The sequence below is a fragment of the Sinocyclocheilus grahami genome, unplaced genomic scaffold (assembly GCF_001515645.1).
Source record: "Sinocyclocheilus grahami isolate Dianchi unplaced genomic scaffold, SAMN03320097.WGS_v1.1 scaffold136.1, whole genome shotgun sequence".
NCBI classification, from domain to species: Eukaryota; Metazoa; Chordata; class Actinopteri; order Cypriniformes; family Cyprinidae; genus Sinocyclocheilus; species Sinocyclocheilus grahami.
In genome coordinates this window covers 1,876,693-1,895,842 of record NW_015505315.1, presented here as the reverse complement: position 1 = coordinate 1,895,842, position 19,150 = coordinate 1,876,693, and the positions used below count along the sequence as shown (strand labels likewise).

Genomic DNA, 19,150 nt, shown 5'->3' with positions numbered 1-19,150 from the left:
TTTGCCGTAGAACGGCCCTGAATGCTGCTTGATTTATTTATGGATTAGGAATGCTAGGAATACTTCTTTGATTATTAACACATCAGACACTCAGGTTTATTAAATTAGACTTTTTCCTCATACTGCTTTTCAGAACAATATATGAAGTCACATTTACATTTGATTCATTTTCTCATGCTTTGTGGAGGTCAAAAAAGGTTGTAGATATTATATCTATAGGGTCATTCCATGTCAGCTCAACCAGAGGTCCCCGGCTCAAATTTTAGATTTTGCTAATATTTTTCCTGAAGAAAGATAAACATGTATAGTGATGATAGCCAAAATATTAAATGTCATGGATGAATATTTACTGAGTAATCCACTATTTTGTAGAGGGGGGTCAAAATGTCAATTTTCACCTGAGATTCAGAGCCAAATTATGGGGGGTTAAAAATGACTTCAGAAATATGGCAGCCTCATAATGTTACTTTTACCCAGAGATTAGGTCTGTTAGTAAAATCTGTTGACTTTAGCAATCTTTGTTGCATTATGTGCCAGTGGTGTGACCATTCAAAAATGGGGAAAGAGCACTTTTCAAGTTTTTATTCTTCAACGTTTGCAGGCCTGTAACTCAAAAAGTATTAAAGATATATTAATGCCCTTTTAGATATTGGGTCTTAACAAACTTCCCTTTTGGAATCTTCCTTTTTAAGGCCCCATATGGTTCATTTCCAGAGATAATGGAATTTCAATATGGCTCCAGGAGTAAATTGTACACATTTTTGTGTACAATTTTGGTCAAAAACCAAATGTGGGTCAATTTGCAAAAATATGATGCTTCTTTTCTAGGGATGCATGATATTATCGGACTTATATCGGAATCGGCCGATAATGGATTTAAATGTAAATATCGGCATCGGCTCGATATGAAAAATGATGCCGATATGTCTTGCCGATAAGAGGAATACATTAACTCACATGTGCTCAGGGTGTGCTAGCGATTAGATCACGTCAGCAGTGTGGCTCATTCTTGAAGCAAAGTTTTGCCTTAATGATGATTAGATTCACTCTTTTGGATCGCTGCATTTAAAGGGGTCATATGATGCGATTTCAATTTTTTCTTTCTCTTTGGAGTGTTACAAGCTCTTGGTGCATAAAGAAGATCTGTAAAGTTGCAAAGACTAAAGTCTCAAATCCAAAGAGATATTCTTTATAAAAGTTAAGAGTCAACCACACCCTCCTAAAACGGCTCGTTCTAGCACGCCCCCACATGTCTACATCACGATGTGGGAAGATTTGCATAACACCGCCCAAATGTTCACGCAAAGAAAGAAGGTGTATCTTTTATTCTCGCTGTAGTATTGTTGTTGCCACCGCCGCCGCCATGTCGTGAAGGCACTCGTTGTGAAAGCGAAACTACTTTGTTTGGCCTTCCAAAAGAGGACAATATCCGCTTCGTCATGCCTAGAGCTGATCCGTGCTGGTCGCTGACGGTGAGGAAATGCATCAACTTCACGCTGTGGATCGCCGGATCGGCTTTCACCGTGTACGAAGCAGAGTCCAGCCTGGGGTCGTCACATGTGGTTGCCGCAAGCCCGCCAGACGCTCCTTTGTCAAATCCGCCGGCTGCGTCGTTCTCAAGCCCGCCGGCCTCCGCTCACTCAGCCTGTTTCCTGTTTCCTGATCCTGGTAGAGTATACTATAATGCCGGCTGTTCTGACTCACAGACTGTAAGTATGTTTTCATATTTAAAGGATTTGCCACTGATGATTCAAACGCGAGTTTTGAGCAGTGTAGAGTAGCGCTTGTTGTTTGTCATTTCTCCGATCACAAATGCAGACATGGTTTTATGTTTACGCGGCGCGATGCAACACAACGCATAAAAAGACAGTATAAGTCATATAATCTGTAATTATGTCCCCACTGGAGGCAACAAATGCCTCGTTTAATTATAATGGGTTTTAATGTTTTTGTCTCGTCGCTCCGACCGAGACACGGCATCACAGTATGGTAAGGGGCGTAACATTTCCGTCACACGCTTGAGGTATTCAGCCAATCACAACGCACTGGATAGCTGACCAATCACAGCACACCTCGCTTTTCAGACCGATGAGCTTTGTAAAAATCTATGCGTTTCAGAAACGCGGGGCATAGAGGAGAAACAATAATGTACAGTATGTGGAAAATAATTAAACCTTAAAATTAAGAATTAAACCTTAAACCGCATAAACACATTTCATTACACCAAATACACAAAATAATGTTATTTTTAGCAACATCATATGACCCCTTTAATCTGTGAATGCACATACAGAATGACACGTTCAGTGTGTGATAGAGTAAACCGTAATAGCACGTGCAGCTGCAGCAGCAGCAGCCTCCCCCGGGTCCTAATGCCCGCTCCGTAAGGAATTTTAATCTGTAGGGGGCGCTGTTGGTCATAACATTTAGACTGTGTTTCCGATTCAATAAAGCAGTAATTGATGTCATAAAATAATGAGTATGTTTTGATTTAAAGGTCAGAAGCTATAGCTGACGTGACAAAAAAATCACAAACATGACACTTGTAAATTAAATATAAAATATAAAAATTTTACATATACTGATTTGTAGCGTCTCGACCAATCTGACACAAATTTTTATTTGATTTAACAAATCAATTATTCATTAGATTAACAAATCGTCACAGTCCCCTCACTCAATAAACTGGATGCCAGGATTTCTGCCGAAGGTGTGTTAAAGTATCAGTTACACCTTTTTACAAAAGGTGTAGATCTGCTGAATATGCAAATAGTTCCATAAAATTAATTCTTTGTCTCTTTCTGTACTGAGTTAAACTCTAACCCTTTCCTATACCAACTGTGTGTGTGTGTGTGTGTGTGTATGTTAGACCAGTTTATGTGTTTATGTAGGATGTTAGACCAGTTTATGTAGTATGTTGGACTAGTTTAAGGGTTTATGTAGTTAATAAAACCTTACTTGTATCACACTTGACGTGTTCATTGTTTGCTCATAACCGGAGTCACTAATCATGCAGATTTACGCTACAAGCTTTGTAGAATTGTACAGTAAGAAAGTTATTTCCCTTAACCAGGAAATTAACGTTCTTAGAATTGACAAGACAGTTGACCCTGAGAGGTCAACTAAATATCTACAGTGGATCTAAAATATGAATAATTAATTATAACTAGTTATGGTTAATTATTCATATTTCCTGTTGTGAGCTGAGTCGCTACAGATTTATTCATTAATGTGTAATATGTTTTATTTTTTAAACAAATCATAAGCGCTAAAAGATTTTCTGAATTTTTACAATTCTTGTGCTTTAGACCATCTACAATGTTAAATCTTAAAATAAAATGTTAGGGTTAACACTGCACCTTTCTGGGGGAAAAATGCAGCGATTGATATATAGTTTATTTATAGTTATTTTCAAAGCTTTAATGTACTGTCAAAAAACCATCATTATCGTTTATTTAATTCTAACAAATAAGTTCTTGTTAAAAACTAACCAAAATTAAAAATATTTAGCTTATAATTTCTGCACAGGAGAGACTTGGTGTTGTTTTCAAACAAAAGGAAATATATCGGTATCGGCCATAATGAGTTGAAAAATATCGGCATATCGGCAAAAATCCAATATCGTGCATCCCTATTCTTTTATTTTAAAGAGAAATGTCTGAAGAATAAATAATGTTGAAACTAGAAATGTATCTTATTTCCTTCTGTCCAAACAACTGCATTGAACATACCTTTCTGAGTGTCATAAGTATTCTTTTTCCAAAGTTTGCGTGCCTATAACTCAAGAAGTATTAAACTTCTTTTATTTATTCTTCTTCCTCTTCTTTTACTTCTTCTATTTAACTTTTCTTTTGAAATCTTAATTTTCAAGGCCCTACATTGTTCGGTCCCAGAGATATGGGGATGTCAATGAGACTCCATATTCAGAAAAAAATATTAGCAAAATCATAAAATTTGAGCCGGGGAAATTTCTGAAATTTGGTTGATTTGACACGGAATGACCCTATAGGTCAGCGGTGGCGAACTCCGGTCCTGGAGAGCCGCAGCCCTGCAGAGTTCAGCTCTAACCCTAATTAAAACTCACCTGCCTGTAGCTTCCTAATAACCGTTCAGACCTTGATTAGCTTGTTCAGGTGTGTTTGATTAGGGTAGGACTCAATGAGGGCTAACAAGAGGGTGTGGTAATGAGGAAACCAGGAGGAGGAGCTAAAGCACATGGCTGAGAAAAACAAACTAGGCCATGTGCTGACAAGACAACAGACACAAGAAACAAAAACACAAGACAACCAGAGTGTCAGGGCAAAACCCTGACAGACTGTTTACTTGTCATTTTTTATTCAATTCAACGTTTGAAATCAAGCTATCTCGTGCTACTGCAACAAAATTACCCAACTGTAAAATCAAAAGGAGAACTTGCACAATTGGTGGCTGACTAAATATATATATGACACATTCTGCAGTTCTTCCGTGCTGTACCGAATATCGATACTTTTCAAAGTGAGCGCACTCCCACTAGTATTTGTAAATATTAAGCCGCAAACCGACTATTTAAATATGAATTCTGCGTGTCTCTGTGTTAATGAATGGCGCAGACGTGCGGTATTGTTTACCACTGGTACTGAAGGCACTTGATGCTTGCGGTGATTTTAGCTTCTGCCGCCTCACTAAATGAGGACATAAATACATGAACAACATCTCCAGAACTACTCTTGAGTGTCACTTCATTAGCATTTGACCGTTTCATTTGAGTAAAACTATCCTCATATCATATAAACAGAAATGCAAAGGTATTCACGGTAACCCGTCAACATAAAAGTGTGGTTTAACTTGAAGGCATTGCAGCAGAAATATATTACTATTGTTCAGTAGAATGTACGTAACAGGCTGCTACTACTACTACTAAAATTATTCAAACCTTATTTTTAAGGAATAATCATAAAATATTTCTTCAGTGTTTTAATTGTAATATTAAATGACCTTTATTTTCCAAAAAATAAAAATTTGTTCATTACTTAAAAGATATATTAAATTAATGTTTTATGCCTTAAAAATGTAAATGCACAACACAGAATTTCTGAGCAAAAATCATAAGGCTATTGTAAGAATAAATTAAACTTGTTTTTATGCTTTCAAATAATTAGACATGCTAAAACAGAATTAACAATAAAACATAAGGTTGGAAAAAATAAAACATTTCATAGGGCCCTAAACATGTAATTTTTGTTCAACTTAATAAATAATAAATTGATGTTAAATTGTTTAAGTTTCATGATTTTAATTAATTAGACATGCTTTTTGATTCATACAATTTAATTTAACCAAAAGTTTACTCTGCCAGTAACTCATCAGGGTAAATTTAACTTATTTTGTCTTCTGGGAAGCATGTAACTATCTTTTGTAGCATCTGAAGGGCAGTACTAAATGAAAAAATATGATATTTAGGCAAGATAAGAAAAATGTACACATCTCCATTCTGTTCAAAGGTTTTCACCCCCCGGCTCTTAATGCATGTTTTTTCCTTCTGGAGCATCAGTGAGCATTTGAACCTTCTGTAATAGTTGCATATGAGTCCCTCAGTTGTCCTCGGTGTGAAAAGATGGATCTTAAAATCATGTAGTCATTGCTGGAAAGGGTTCAAATACTCAAAAATGCTGGAAAACCAAAGAATTTGTGGGAGCTGAAGGATTTTTCTGAAGAACAGCAGGCAGTTTAACTGTTCAGGACAAACAAGGGACTCATGAACAACTATCACTAAACAAAAAAACACAGCTGTGGATCATTCAGGTAACAACACATCATTAAGAATCAAGGGGATGTAAACTTGAAGCGGGGGGGGGGGTTTAATTCAACTATGATTTTCTCTTGTGGACTATATGTAAACATCTTTTATGTGAAATATTCAGGTCAGTACTAAATTAACAACATTTTGTATGATCCCTCTTATTTTGGTAAAGTAATTAACATTTTGCAGATTCTGAAAGGGGGATGCAAACTTTTGACCTCAACTGTAGTTATAAGTATGAAATAAGCAAATTTATTGACTACAAATCTAGCAGCTTTTTCCATTTACTGAAACAGATTCACAATAACTACATTATTCTACTTCTCTAGATTGTCTTTGTCATGCTTTTTCTCTCTGCTTGTAATCCTGTCATCAAGACAGGATACTTCCTGAATGTTGTTTTTCGTCTGGGTAATACTGGCCCATTTTTTTTAGCAGCAGGTCTTGTGGGGAGTGTCTGTGAAGTACTGAAACTCTCTTGGTATTTTTGTTGTGTTAGTTTTAACAATAACATAATAAAAATGACATTTGATTAAATAAATGCAGCCTTTGTGAGCACAAGAGACTCGTTTATCTTTTTCATTCATTGTTTTATGATTCCTGCCATCATGGGTAAGTTATACAACCCTCAACAGACACCTTGGCAATTGAATCGCCATTGACTAGTATATTTTTTTGTTTACTCGCCAGACTGAAATACTATATATATATATATATAATGAACTTAGGACTGGTGCTGGTGCTTTTTTTGGTCATTCAGTGTTCCTGATAAGATATTATTATCATACGAATTCTACTAATAATAACAATATAAAAACGCACTAAGGATTAATGAGCTACTGGATTCATGAATATTAATCAGGTTGTGTGCGTTTGCTCGAACTGATTCGCTGAAATCAAAACAGGGACGATAATAGGCGAACCCCAGCCAATGAGATTGTCGTTTGCGCATTAGTTCCGTCTACTACAGGAAAACCCGGCAGTTCTTAAAAGCTGAAGAATTCCAAAGGAACTGTTATTTTTACAGGAAAAATACAACAAAGTATATCTTTAACATGTAGCGCATCAATTTTGCATGTTATGTAAGACTCTCGCTCTTTGCTCACAGTGAGAGAAAGCGACGGCGAGTTGTGCGCTTCACACTAGAAACACATTACACCAAATACACAAACACAGGTGCGCTGCACATCCATTCAAATGAACTGAAAAATATCACAGATCGCTTGACAGAGAGTGAAACTCTGAAGTGCTCAGTCAGAGTGTTCTGTGAGTGAAAATATATCTGTGCTAATCATATACTCAGCCTCCAACTCACACACTGGCGAGTAAAATCTGAGAATTTATTAGCCATTGGCTAATATTAGACATCATTTAGTCGCCCAGAGTGAAGATTTAGTCGCATATGCGAGTGATTTACTCGCAATGTAGAGGGTTGTTATAACTGATGTCAAATTTAGGCAAATCAACTGCAGTCTGAATATAGCCTGTCACAAAATGCTATTACAGGTTGTTGTTTTTTTTTTTGCATAAATAATATAATTTTGCTGTCCTGGTGAAAGGCTGTGCTATCTGTACTGGCTCACAGTCATCATAAGTGAAGCCAAAAGAGTAGTGCGTTTCGGCATCCTCTTTATTGCCAGGTGCCTCTGACTCCTGATGCCAGTGTGTGTTTTTTCTTTTTCTGAACCTGTTTAAATCAAATGATCTCTCAAGAGCTGTTTATGAATTCAAAGCCGTTTTCAAGGGTGAAGAGTTTCCTGTTAAGCTTGCCTGTCAGTCACATATAATTGACTGTAATAATCCTGTGCTTCTAAAGGCTGAAAACAGATTTAAATGCTCTCTTGCAGAATCCTGTCAAAGTCTTACTGTCCATTAGTGTAGTTGAGGCTCAGAGTGGTCATGTGTCTATGTCACAGTGACCAAAAGCATCTCATCCAGGAAAGGGTAAAGAGGTCAAAAAGTAATTCACTAACCAATATGGACCAACTCCATCTACCCATACTAAAACAAAGCCCCTGAGCTGCTATAGCACTTATCTCCCACCCTCTCGGCTGGAGCCTGGCATCACTGCCACCCCCAAACCATCTGAAAGCTGTTCTGCTGTCACACAAGTGGCCATGCTGTTGGGTCTGATTGGCAGACAGGACCAAGAAAGTCTCTCTGGACCTCTACAGCTGTGAGAAAATCACAGCAGATTAACAACAGCCCAGGAGAGAAAAAAAGAGCACACCCACGTCAAAATCATCCAACATTTACTCTACAATTATGGCTGTCTGCTGTGGCAAGAGTTGGTGTGAGGAAAATACCTTAGTGATGGTGAGTGGAGGCTTTCAAGAAGAGATAGCAGCTGAAACTGAATGGCTTGTCTTGTGGTTTTTATAAGAGATTATTTGTTCTTTTTTTAATTTTTTTGAATGTAATCTTGATGTGCATGGTGGGTTCATTTACATTTTAATGGTAATTTTTAGGTGGCAGGTCTGATTTGATTGTGGATAGCAGGGAAAAAACAATACTAGATGCAAATAAGCATATAATTGTGCATAGTTAGGCTAGCAAATTAAATTGTCTTTATCTGCTTTTAAATGGGACTTTCTTTTTGAAAGAAGTCTATTATGCTCACAGAAATTTCTTTAAAAATGCAATAAAAGTTATATTGTGAAATATTATTACAATTTAAAATAACTGTTTTCTATTTGAATATATTTTTATTCCTGTAATGGCAAAGCTGAAGTTTCAACAGCCATTACTCCAGTCAGTCTTCAGTGTCACATGATCCTTCAGAATTTGGTGCTCAACAATTATCAATGTTGAATATTTTTGTGTGGAAACTGTGATACTTTTTTTCAGGAATCTTTGATCAAGTCTAGTGATTACCTACAGTATTTTTGCTCAATTTTAACTCCGTTGGTTGAAACTAGTCAATTTGATGTTAACATTCTTCTTAATATACATTTTAATGTAATATTAAAAAATATTCATCCATCTATTTTATGTTCAGTAACTACTAATTACTTTGCCTATGTAGTTCATTGTAATAATACTACATCAGTATTTAATTTTAAGGACATTTTTATTTACTTTTGTTTATTGGGACACGCTTGAAGTCAAATGTAAAATTCATATTCTCAAGCAAAACCATCTGACAACCACTTCTCTAGACCGCCGGCCACCCAGTATTCTTATTTTTATTCTTATCTTAAGTTTGAGTAATGAGTACCTGAGAACCTGAGTACTTAGTTGAAGGACCTCTTTTGAAATCATATTGACTGAACTTCTATACCGGCTTCCTGGCCTTTCACTGCTCACTTTATATTGCTTCTGTGACCTTCTCAGTCAAGACATGAATTGTTTCCGTATGTGTCCTTTCTGTGAATGAACAGGTGAGGGTCACCTACGGATCACAGCTCAGATTCCGGTCGCACATGTGAAATCGTAACACCCACCGTATGGCTGCATTAGCTAGAAGACATGAAATTGCATCCACTTAAGTGTCAATGCTCCGTTTAAGCTTTAAAAAGTGGAATGTCCAGCCTTCACCCTGTGCCTGAATGCAAAATCTCCCTCTCGTTTATAGATCTACAGGCTCTGCATCTGATATCTGGCCCTAGTGGTTTATTGAGATGAACAACCAACAATTAATTGAGACAAAGGTGAATGATTAAGTCCGGTTAAATGCGTCTCTAATAGGCTAATGCTGCCTTGCATGAGCAGCTCTGATGGCTCAGGTAAGGCTAATGCATAGCCAAAGGAGCAGTGAAGAGAATAGCAACAGAATGAGCATGGAGAAGCCCCATACATTTAGTAAGTCCCTGTGGCAAAAATTCATTACTTTTTTCTTCTCCTTGTTTTTGATGCATCACTCGATCAACATGGAGATGCCACTGGCATCTGCATCACATTTTCACTTCTTCATAATGTTCTTGATAACCCGCGGATTCAGAATGTGTGGCCTCGTTAAAAATAGGGAGTAATTGCCAAATAATTATAAATGTCATTATGCGCAAATATGCATAAAAGACACCAATTCTGCTTTCTGACTGGTTGCTAGGCAACCTTGTATTGCAATGCTTCGAACTGCAGCCAATTAGACCTGAAATCTCTGAATATGAGCGGCAAGTTAATTGTCGTGCGATGTAAAGGAAACAGATTTTCCACATTAGGGGACTGCTGAAGTGGGAAGTTCATCAAATCATTATCTGCAGCAGTCATCCAGACTCTCACTTGCACATTTAGGTTACATTTGGCCAAATGCCCGTGATTGTGCGCCGTCCCTTTATTGTTTTTCCTATGGGACTTTAATGCCTTTTCATTTGTGGTTTGCAAAAAGACACAACAATCCAATAAAGCAGCCAGATTTTGCAGAATTAAATGCACTTACCTGTTTACAGAAGATGCCACTCTCTAACAGGGATAAATTTGGACCTATCAAGATTCGGTGTCAGTCTCGTTGTATGGCACCGTCTGCTAGATCTGTAGAACATAGCGGGTGGATAACACAATGACTGGGTGTTTCTCCTTGTTCAGACCTGGCACAGCTTTACTGACAAATAGCCTGAAACAATGTGGGTAGAGATCTCATTATTTTTCAATATGTATGTCTTCTCACTGCCTCCCGTTTTTATAAGCAGTTAACATGCTCTGAGGAACAAAGCTGATATACGGTGCCTTCCAGACAGTTGGCAGTATATCAAAGAGCTAAATTGTAACATTTACATGATAAATAAAAGTCGAGGGAGCAGATTTGTCGCTGAAGTTGTCCCACACAGTTGATGACCAATGTTAATCTGTTCCTTTGGGGAAATAGTAGGCATTAACAATAACTGATAAGATTGAGCCACCAGACCTAATTAAGTTCAGTGTGTATTAATCAAGCATTTTTAAAAAGAACCATGACTTTATTTGTCCTTCACTCAATTAGTGGCTGTAGCTAATGGAAGAGTCTGTTTAAATGGATCAGCGTCCCAGAAGACTCGGTAACCTGCCTGAGTTGGCTCCGATTCTCGTTCTCCCACTCTCTGTGTCTTCGCTTTTCTCTTTCACTTTCTGCCACCCCAGGGCCAGTTTTATCCACCCACATGCTTTTTTTTGGCATTTTGTTTGTGCTCGGGGTGCTTGTTTAAAACTAGTATGATGACTTGCATAATGCTGCTGCGTTGTCACAGACTAGACATGTACGTTTATATTCAGAAACTTGTGCAGAACATGGAGGCAGAGAGAGATTTCATAATACATACATCCTGTTGTACCTGATGACAGGCAGACCGTTCCAAATGTGTGATGTCTAGGGATAGTTCACCTTCATGCCATTCCAAGCCTGTATTATTTATATAGAATGAGAAATTTTTCCACATAAGGACTGCAGTTCATAGTGGTTATATCTTCCAAAAAGGACAAAAAACCCAGTATATAGTCCATGCTGTACAACTTGTGCACTATGTGTTTCAAGTCTGTTGAAGCCATTTTATATAATAGCTTTGTCACCCTCTATAATATGGTATTATCATGTGTTTTTGTTTTTTTTGTCAGATCACAACTGATTTTTTTCTATTGATTTCCTAATCTAGTCTCAGAGTTTACCTAAATAATAATGGGCCTTTATTACAGCAACAGGTCTGCAATACAGTTTTAAAATATGTAATTATGGACATTTATAAAAATTTGTGCTAGCAATCCTTTTACTAGTCGACCAAGTTGCTGAGCCAAATGTTTACCTTAATAAGAGGTTACATTAAATTTCTGCTAATTTCCACATTTTTAAAATGACATCCATCAAAGCAATTTTCCTGTTGTTAAATAGGATATTTAAATATTAAGCATGCGCCTGCTCTTTGATTTCCGGGTTTGTAGGTTCACAAAACTCCCTCCTCCACCATGAATAAATCATCATCTGAACCTTTCCATTTTATCACTGAGAAACCATGCAAATGTATTTTTACAGATGTCCCATGAGGAACATTTACTGTCTGAATAGGGCTGAAGACACATTGTGATCAGATCACTGATAATGTATTTTGAGGTGGTCTGAGACAGATTTTGACCAGATGTAATGAAGATTTAAATGCAAATGCATTTTCGTTATCCTCACTCAGCTATATGCAGTGCAATGAGGTTATGCTGCTGCAATTAATCAAGCACGTCAATTTGATTATTTTGCTCTTGCAATGTGAACAAGACAACAGATACTGTTCTCATGCGATTTATTCCCCCAATTTAATCAACACATTATGAATGTTTTTAAAATTTGATAAATGGCAGATACATTTCAGTTAACACAACCTCTTATGAAATATGTAAATGGATTTGTAAGTCACATTGGAAAGAAGGTGTAAAGTAAAATAACATGTCAATGCCAGGTTTAAGGGGGTTATAGTATTGAAATAATTTTCGCTGTTGATCTTCATCTCCACATTAAAACATGGATCATTGACCTGTGAATGTTTGGCGTCATTTCTTCCCCCCGCATATGTCATAGTTGAACATGCTGCATCAGTTTGATGTATGAAATATTCAAATGTGACATTTGTAAACATTTCTCTGCATCCCACAAATTTGCACATTATGTGACTGGAAAGACTTATTAATTTGTATTCCAACAAAAATCAGGCAGACACATAAATAAAATCCTGTGAGTGGCCTGAGCATCTAAGCTTGTTAGTGAAATAAATTGAGCAGCTTTTCCCCATTGCTCTGTTTGCCAGCATAATATGAGCGAAATGGAATAAGGAATATGGGGTTGGCATAATCTCCTCCACTCCACCTATGTTGTTCCCGTAATGGTTTTACAAGATTATATCCCCTCAGAATAGCATCTCTCCATTTTATGCCAGTGCCGTCATGCTCATAAATGAAGAGGGGTTAGAGAAACACGGCCGATTTGTTGGCTTAGATATTGGCTTATGCAGCATCTACAGTGGGGCAAAAAAGTATTTAGTCAGCATTCCCTCTCTGTCATCTCGATGAAGTTTTGTTTCCTCTTAGATTAATTTCATTCCATATTCATTTAGCATAGTTCAATTCTCTCCCTCAGCCTGGGAACCGCCGTAGATCTACAAAATGTAGGTGACGCATACTAGTCTGTTAACAAGCTGATACTGGATGGTTACATGAAAAACCTTTTGAATCTCTGTTATCCTTTCAGCAACTCAGTGAGTTTCATTATATTTTCTATACAGAGAGTTTATGTCTTCTGAAGTGCATCTCGAGTCGGAAAATGAAACTTCAGGATGGATTCAGAATCAGAATGCATGAAATATCCCATGTTTTCTCAGCTAAGTTTTTTTTAAAGGTAGGAAGAGACTGTGCTTGTGGTTGTGGCGTCTTGCAGAGACGACACTGGAGAAGGATTGACCTTGAGAAAGAGGCAGTTTCTCTCATGCTCTCGGTCTCTTTTTATTCGTCTGTTTCCGCCTCATGGCCTGTTTGAAGTGAATAGTGCACCTCACTGATCACATTGGACCACGCTGTGCTAATCTCATAGGATATAGCCTGTGGCCTTCCACCAGAAAGATGGAGTGACTTTGTCAGCATGACTTCAGAATTCAAGATGAAGTCTTTACAGGAGTGTAATTACAGATTTGTCGAACTGCCACTGTCAGGCCATTACCATGGCGCATGCCTGAGTCCAGGCTCGAGGTGTCATTTGCAGAGTCAAAAGTGCTTCACGTCTGCCGTCTGAATGTCATTTGGTCACGGTATCTGTTTCAGGGATGAGTGACATGACTTTTTCCTGATAATGTCAAAGGGCGTCTTCAGCTCAACTGGAGAAGAGAGGTTAAAGACAGCAGAACCTCTGAGAACTTCTCTGTTGAGATGACAATCCAAAATCGACATCTCATATTCTTTTAACTTTGTTCTTCCAGGTCTCTTTAGAGTCTTGTCACTCTCACAACACTCCATTCTGTCGTTAGCCTCTTTATCAAAGTCTCATTCACCTGTCAAGCTCAAGTCGTCATCGTCTGATCTCATTGACAGCTTTTCGGCCCTTTAGGACAGCCTAGCTTAGCTTATTGACTCCCTCAAGAGCATTAGAGATGGAGTCATGGCTGGTTGGCGAAGTAACAGCTGTACAAATAAACGGCATTCCACCTTTTGAACCTCAGGAGAAAGATCTAGAAACAGCCCCGCAGCATCAGCCAAAACACATATGAGATGTGCCCTCTAATGTCTTCAGACAGAGGGCAGGCTGAAGGTTTTGTTAGCTTGGTGCTAGCACTGGTAGCAAGATTTGTTTTGTTGAATGTTTGATGTTGCAGCTGTAGCTAAATTTACTGGGGTCACATCATGAGGCATCACATTTTTCCTTGATCTTTTGCAATGAAAGAGATCATTGTAGTGTGAAAACATTCTGCAGCGTTCAGAAATCAAAACTTCCAGCCCAGAATGTCTCATTCTTTTGCCTTCACATGTATGGGTGCCTAGACATGGAGAGAGAAAGCAATGGTTTCGCTCACTCTGACAGCATGGTGCCTCAGAGGCGGAGGAAGTTGCTCGCGGCAGGCGAGCCGATGATAATGGAGATCATTTGGTGTGCAGCATGTCAGCATTGTTTGGAACTAATGAGAGCTCAGAAGTTGTGAATGCATCGTAATTAACTACCAATCAGTACCTTTGCCTCCCCTCCTTTATCATTTAGAGCTGATGTGCTTTTGTTCAACAAAAACACGCTTCTGGACTCCATTTTGAACATGGGCTATGCAAACATGCCGGATAAGTATTAATAGCGTACCATATTTGTAATACTTAATGAATATGTACTATGTTTCAAATAGTGAAAAAAGTGAAACCGTACGCTCAAAAACTTAGAAAGCCTAATATTTAGGATTTACGTATTGTAATTGATTATACATTTCCAATCCATTTGGATGGTTTTGAAATTACCTAATAAACTTAATGTGATGCAGGTTTGTGTGGCATAAATTAAACAAGAATGAGATTTAATAGTACTAACAAATTGTGTTAATACACAAGCAGCATTTGTAAATCCTGTTGATTATATGTAAATCATTCTCATGCATATGCTAATTAACCCTTGCTTGTTTCACAGTTAACTATATTTAAACCATGTTCATACTTATTAACTGATTACATTTTGTTGTTTTAACAATTAACAGATTTATGTTGATGCTAAGGAATTGAAATGAGTTTTTAAAATATAATTATTTAAAATCATTTAGACTGCACATTTTGGCAAATGAAGTAGGTTTTCTGGGTGTTCTCTGCTACAAAATATGTATTTACAGACAATCTGCATATTGGGAACAGCTGAATGTATACTATATAGTGCAGCAATAGTAATAGTAGTATGCTGTTCCAAAAATAACATGCTGTCCTTTCACTCTACAAAACGATGTGAAGAAAAGGTGTGTTTATGTTGTGATTTTAAACAGAAGCGCTTGCAGTGCTTCACAGTGTAAAGAGATCTCTCTCTCAGGGTGATTGTCAGCAGCTCTGGCTATCAAAGAAGTATATATGACTTGTGTGGGTGTGTGAGGGAGGGGGAAACACTAATTTAAACTAAAACACTTTAACTGAATGTTTGCATGATCCTGAACCAAAAATATACAGTTTTCTTTCTTTCTTTTTTTAATCGGTTAAACAAAGCAAATCTGAATTACAAGTGCCCGGTAACCTGATTAAGTGCCAAGTTTGGGAATCTGCCCCAAGTTTGGGATGCTTTAGCTTAAGTCTGCAAGCTGTATAATAACTCATGCACACAAACACCAAATTATCACAGCCCTGCTGCTGAGCTATATGTTAGTTTCAGGGTATAAGGTGCTGGATATGCTTGTATCTCTGTTGGCTTGGAAACCGCCACCTCGTATCTGTGAAGTAGAGCGGAATTTGGGATTCGGGTCTCGGGTGATGCTGAAATATTGCACCCACATCATAGCCCTGCATGGTTGACAGACAGATGGTTCGATGCACTCTGTGACTAAATCCATCATGACTTCCTCTCATCAGTACTGAGTTTGACAGGAAATCCCAGTATTAACTGATTGTGACAGGTGTATGCAAATGTGGTAGAAGCTAGAAATCACAATTACACTTTTTTTTAAAAATCATACTTTCAGTCATGGAGATAAACCAGGAAAGGGAAAAATGAGTGCTTTGGCTTTCTAGAAGCAATTAAAGATGACAAAAACACATACCAAACAGCATTCTGGGTGTGTAATAGATGACAACTGAGAATAACAATAAGACAGCAGTGGAAGTCCATTACATTGTGTTTCACTCTCTGCTAAAGAAATCATGCTGTTGGAAGATATTACGTGTTGTCTTCAAGCTATAGCATTTGCCCTCCGACTAGGACTCATCCACGGTAATGGAACAGTCTTAGTGGGAAAGAAAGATTGAATGATTGTGTGGAAGTGTGAGGATGTCTTTTAAAGGATGAGTCCGTGTGTGTGTGAGAGAGTGAAAGGTCTGTGTTTGAGAGTGTGTAGAAGTGAAGAGGTGGATCCTTCTGCTGACACAGGAATGAAATTTAGTTGTAGGAAAAGAAAGTAAAGGGATTTTGGGTAACACTTTAGTACAGGGACCAATTCTCACTATTATCAACTAGTTGCTTTTTAGCATGCCTATTATTAAGATATTGGCTGTTTATTAATACTTATAAAGCACATATTCTGCATGACCATAATCCTACCCAATACCTAAACTTAAAGGGTTAGTTCACCCCAAAATTAAAATTCTGTCATTAATTACTCACCCTCATGTCGTTCCAAACCCGTAAGACCTTCGTTCATCTTCGGAACAAAAATTACGATATTTTTGATGAAATCTGAGAGCTCTCTGACCCTCCCATAGACAGCAACGCAACTGTAATGTTCCCAGGTCCAGAAACGTAGTAAAACAATCCATGTGACATCAGTGGCTCAACTTAAATTTTGCGAAGCTACAAGAATACTTTTTGTGCGCAAAGAAAACAAAAATAACGACTTTATTCAACAATTCTTCTCCCCCGAGTTACTGTCTTCCGCCATTTTGGAGAGCATCACAATGCATACGCACACTTTACCCTAAGCGTAAACAATGCTGATTACGCCGATTACGTTCACGCGTGCGCTTTCCCCCCGAACGTAAACAACGCTGATTATGCCGATTACATTCTTGGGTACTCTCCAAAATGGCAGAAGATGTAACCCGGGAGAGAAGAATTGTTAAATAAATTATTATTTTTGGTATTTATTTTAGTTTTCTTTGAACAACTGATGTCACATGGACTGTTTATTAGTAATTAATGACAGAATTTTCATTTTTGGTGACCTAACCCTTTTAACAATTGCCTTAGTAACTAATAATAATCAGCAAATTAGGAGTTTATGGAGGCAAAAGTCGTAATTAAGGGTTTGTTAATAGCGAGAAGTAGACCTTAAAGGGGTCATATGATGCTATTTTAAAGATCATTATTTTGTGTATTTGGTGTAACAGAATACAAAGTCGGAATATACCCAATGTTTTTTTGTTTTTTTTTAGAAATAGCCTTTGTGCACAGCCAGCCTTGTACTCTTCTAGGTTCAAAAAATAAGGTCGTCCATAAAATGCGTTGCACAAATTCGATCATCTGAGTTGTGCTGTTCTGTTGTAAAATAAATCTTTAACCAATGATTCCTAATTGCATCTACTTCCGGAAGGCCAAATAAAGTGCTTTTGCTTTCGCACTGAAACCCACAGCGTCTCCCTGACATGGCTGCATCAACACGACTGCTGTTCCTGAAACCACGCCTTCATTCTTTGCATGCACATTTGGGCGGCATTATGCTAATATTTCCACATAGTGATGTAGACATGTGGGGGCGTGTTAGAACGAGCCGTTTTAGGTAGGCGTGGTTGACTCTTAACTTTTATAAAGAATATCTCTTTGGATTTGAGACTTTAGTCTTTGCAACTTTATGGATCTTCTTTATGCACCAAGAGCTTGTAACACTCCAAAGAGAAGGGGAAACTTGAAATCGCATCATATGACCCCTTTAAAATAAAGTGTGACTGAATTTTGTTGTGGAGTATGTTGTGGGAAAAGCCATTTCTCTTTATTTAAGTCAAATTTTCTGCCAGATTTTGATGATGCAGAGCTTTTTATTATAAAGAAATCCAGCCACCTCAAGTGCAGAAGTCATTTATTCACAGTGAACACAAAACATTAAAAATATGGAGGATTTTCTCTATGGCTATGAATAAAGTTAATTTAATGTTCTAAATATGAATAAATGTGTATTATATTTTTTATTATACTGTATAAGCTTACATAATGCACTGGCAAAAGACACAAAATGTGTTTCGTGGTATTTCTGTATTTGCTTAAAATTCACTTAGACTGCAGTATGTGATTTAGAAATGAATGTGCGCAGTAATCACAGTGGTTATCTTAAATAATCATGACGGGCCTACTGGCTCATATAGCTATGTTTTCCAGCCTTTTAGCAATATGTAATACACATCTTAATAATTATGTAGTTCATCTGGAATGCCTTAAAAGGGTGATTTTATTTATTTTTATTGGTCGGAAGAAAGCAGTCATTTCAGCCAACCAGCTACTGTAGTAGATTCTTTAATCCACTTAAGTAATATACAGCAACAAACAGTAAATGTACTGTAAAATGTTCTGGGTAAATGTACATTTGAATATGGGAATAAAATACACCTCTGTTTAAAAGTCAAGATTTTTATTTATTTATTTTTTAGAGAAATTAATACTAATATTTAGCAAGGGCACACACAATTTTGATAGTGAAGACTTTTATTTTGTTAAAAAAAAATCAATTTCTTATACCTTCGTTCACTTTTTTTAAAGGGGTGCTATTATGCTTTTTGACTTTTTCAACTTTAGTTAGTCTGTAATGTTGCTGTTTGAGCATAAAAAAGATCTGCAAAGTTACAAAGCTCAAAGTCCACTTCAAAAGGAGATATTTTATTTAACAGAAATCACTTTTCAAAAACTACAACGAACGACTCGTTTGGACTACAACGCATATTTTCCGGGATTTGTGATATCACAAAGATCGACGAATGGGACGAGACCTGGTTGAGCTGCATTAGAGAAGGCAACGAGTGTTATCACTATGTCGGAGACACGCTAGCTTTCCCAAGGCAGACGAACATAGAGTGCTTACAATCATCCGATTGTGCCAATCACAACACACACTGGCCCAGCTAACCAATCACAGCACATTTCGTATTTCAGAAGGCGGGCCTTCATTTGATACAGGAACTATTCGAGCCGTTCATGCCAGACTGCGGGAGAGAGGTGTTGTAATAATGTAAAATACGTGAAAAATAATGTGTTTCGAACAACCTAGTATGAGAGCCTGTTCTAGTACATCCCCCAAAACAAAATCAAGACTTTGTAAAAGAGCATAATAGGACCCCTTT

The 19,150-nt window shown here is 37.5% G+C and overlaps 1 protein-coding gene across 1 annotated transcript in view; it reads left to right on the top strand.

Annotated features, from left to right (window-relative positions):
* LOC107591035 (T-cell immunomodulatory protein-like) overlaps window positions 1-19,150 on the top strand; it is a 158,985-nt gene that overhangs the window by 2,980 nt on the left and 136,855 nt on the right. The gene's annotated exons all lie outside the window — the stretch shown is intronic.